Below are 3,515 nucleotides of genomic sequence, written 5' to 3'. Positions count from 1 at the left end.
GGAGAGCCCCTGATGTGCCTAAATAGTGGAAACCCTCCTACAAGTGACCCCATTTTGGAAACTACACCCCTCAAGGATTATATCAAGCGGCATAGTGAATATTTTGAACCCAGAGGTATGACACAGAATTTGATAACATTTTTACCTGTACAGATCAATGCGGAGAATCGTTATCATATCCATCCTGTACGGATCTACCCTTACTCTCCAAGTGCTACAATCCAAAAATACATATTTATGGGCTCACACATGCTGCACCAGTGTCAGATCTGTCTGCTTTTACACCGGGGAGGGCACTACTGCGCAACCTGACACAAGTCCCTGCGATATACACGAGCAGCCTCATAGGTAGAATCCACCTCCACACATTACCCTGACATCACAGGACAAGACCATGTCCTCCTCCTCCGCACCTACCTGTTCACATTGTCTGTCCTTCTTCCCAAGCGCAGCGTGATATGAACACTACGACTGGTGTATACAAATAAAGTTACACTATACAAAAAGGAGAAAAAAACATCAGCTGATCGACCAATGAAATCATGCTTAGCGTTCGTGTGGGTACGCATGCGCATTTGCGGACCAATCGGAAAACCAGATAGCATTCCGGAAGCTGTCGCTGCAGTGACGCTGTACTTTTGCACCACAACTTCCGGTTATAGTTGAAGAGAAGTGCGACAACTTTCTGACACCTTTAACCAGGCTTCTTGCACTTGGTAAATGCTGCGCTGATGTCTGCGGGTGGGATATGTGCCCAGAGTGTTAGCATGGCAGAATGTAGGGCGTACTTGGCTGGTGGTGTGCGGTGGTGCCGCGCTGTTTATAGGACGTGTGCGGGGGTGCCGCGCTGGTTATAGGACGTGTGCGGGGGTGCCGCGCTGGTTATAGGACGTGTGCGGGGGTGCCGCGCTGGTTATAGGACGTGTGCGGCGGCGCCGCGCTGGTTATAGGACGTGTGCGGCGGTGCCGCCGCCATGCTGGTTATAGGGTTTCTATGTAACATAAAGCTGTATTATCTGGTGACTGATGTATTACTACATTTATGTCAATGAGGATATAGCGTTTTCTATGAGTGAATTACTTCTATAAAGCACAATCCTGCTATGAATTTGCCTTTTCCCGCAGGGATAAGACATGTCTCTGGCAGACGAGTTGCTGGCTGACCTGGAGGAGGCCGCAGAGGAAGAAGAGGACAACTTAATAGACGAGGATGACTTGGAGACCATTGAGGAAGTGCAGGAGGAGATGCAGGTGGATATTAACGCTGAGTCAGTGAAAAGTATAGCAAAGTTATGGGACAGCAGACAGGTGAGTGTCAGAAAACCCGAAAAACTCTTGTCACATCTCCCGGCACTCCACATCCTAATTTTTCTCCATTTTTGCTCTTGGTCACCATCACAAACAATATTCAGACACTAAGTAGCCTCAGAACAATGGTCGGCGAGTCTCTCGCTGGTGTTGGTCAGGGGGCGAGTGGGAACAGACGCTCCTGATTAATAGGCACACGCAATGGATCAGGCAAGGCGCGTTGTGGTCTGCACCTCTCTGTGCTTGTGCTGGAATTAGATTTGTGGAGTAGACAAGAATTTGACCAGTCCATCTTGCACAAGCTCTGCTCACTTTGTCAGATCTGGGGCATGAAAAATAGATGTCACCATGAATTACAGACTGCCTCGTCCCTCCAGTGGACATAACTGGGAAGTGGTAGTTTGAGATGCTGCTCTACGTTATGTTAAAGCACCACTCCAGCGTGTTTTTGTTGTTTTTATCACTGGAGTGGTGCTTCTGGTCTAAGGTCCCTGCCTTAGTCTTATATTTACCTGCTGACATCTCACCTATTTTCGCCTCTTCGGTCCGTCTCCTGCAGTTTGTGACTTGCCGGATCGCTCCAGTGTTTGCTGGGCAAGCCACGGGTCACTTTTCAAGTAAGTCTGAGAGCCTTCTTCTGGCTCTCATATTCTTACATTGACCCTTTGTTATCGTTACCTCTGACTTTTGGTCGGTCAGAAGTTGCAGTCACAATATCCACACCACGAGGCTGGAGCTGCACCGATAAAAGGTGAAGATGGCAGCTGGTAAGTATAAGACTAAGGTCGGGGATCTTAGACAGTTCCTCTGTTCAACTGTGCATTGTGCAGAAAACCTATTTATTGAGCACCAACTTCTACATCCGTTCACTGCATAACAAAAGAAAAAAAAAAAAAAAAAAAGAGTAATTTTATTAATATATATATTTTTTAGTTTTCAGACATTCTTGACAAGATCGAAGAGTATGTCAAAAAACAACCAAAAGCTTCTGAAGGTATAGTTCAGCACCATCATAAGTGGCTACCATTGCAAAGCTCTTGTAAAAGCGAGCAAGTTTGCAACCTGCTTATTAAAGATGCTCTTCATTCTCAAGGACAGAGGAATTATTTTGGTTACTGGCCACTGCTGCAATGTCATTGGTGGCCGGTCTCATAGACATGGTGTGCAGTACTTTCAAACTCTGTTCTATAGAGCCTGTAATCGCTCCTCTGGAGCTGGCCTGATTACTGTAGTCTGCCACATTCAGTGACTGCGCTTTTCTGAAGCTGCAGAGGTAAAGCTGCTTCTCCTTGCAGCATCTTGGCGCACACAGTTCGTGCATGCAGTGCGATGATATTGGCTCAAACTGTCATCAAGCAGGAGGCCGGGATCCTGCAGAAGAAGCCGACAAAACTCGTTTATTCTTAGCCTGTGTTGTATTAGGAGGGGGATATAAGATTATACCGAAGTTTATTCCTCTCCAGATGTGATGGCATATTAAGACTTGCTGTCGCTTCCTGTTCAGATTGAATTACATTCTGATATAACGATTGTTTTATATCTTTGCATTATTGTGATTTATTTTCTGACTCCTAGTTATGGGACCTGTGGAAGCAGCACCCGAGTATAAAGTGATTGTCGATGCAAACAATTTGACTGTGGAAATAGAAAATGAATTAAGTAAGTTTGTCAAGGTGGACTAAAATGGATTTAAGAGATGAAGCCACAAATTTAAATACTAATTTATTTCCTCATAAATTAACAGTACTAGTGAAGATTAAAAAAGAAAAAACTTGGTAATATATACACTGATTTACTTGGAGTTATATTCTGTTTAAGTGTTCCCTTTATTTTTTTGAGCAAACTTCTGTGAAATCAAACTGTCCACTTAGGAAGCAACACTGATTGACAATCAATTTCACATGCTGTTGTGCAAATGGAATAGACAATAGATGGAAATTATTGGCAATTATCAAGACACACTCAATAAAGGAGTGGTTATGCAGGTGGGGACCACAGACCACATCTCAGTACCAATGCTTTCTGGCTGATGTTTTGGTCACTTTTGAATGTTGGTTGTGCCTTCACACTCCTGGTAGCATGAGACGGACTCTATAACTAACAGAAGTTGCTCAGTTAGTGCGGCTCATCCAGGATGGCACATCAATGCGAGCTGTGGCAAGAAGGTTTGCTGTGTCTGTCAGCGTAGTGTCCAGAGGCTGTAGGCG

The 3,515-nt window shown here is 44.9% G+C and overlaps 1 long non-coding RNA gene across 1 annotated transcript; it reads left to right on the top strand.

The window, feature by feature from the left end:
- Window positions 1–645: 645 nt before the first annotated feature.
- On the top strand, window positions 646–2,261 carry LOC141221111 (uncharacterized). The gene is made up of 3 exons (XR_012289186.1): window positions 646–716; window positions 1,126–1,308; window positions 2,242–2,261. It is a non-coding gene; the product is annotated as an uncharacterized lncRNA (long non-coding RNA).
- The last annotated feature ends 1,254 nt before the right edge of the window (window positions 2,262–3,515 follow it).

This window comes from Phyllobates terribilis, unplaced genomic scaffold (genome assembly GCF_046119375.1).
Source record: "Phyllobates terribilis strain yellow unplaced genomic scaffold, ASM4611937v1 Scaffold_316__1_contigs__length_2197552, whole genome shotgun sequence".
In the NCBI taxonomy this organism is placed as follows: domain Eukaryota; kingdom Metazoa; phylum Chordata; class Amphibia; order Anura; family Dendrobatidae; genus Phyllobates; species Phyllobates terribilis.
This window is presented reverse-complemented; position numbering and strand designations above follow the sequence as displayed.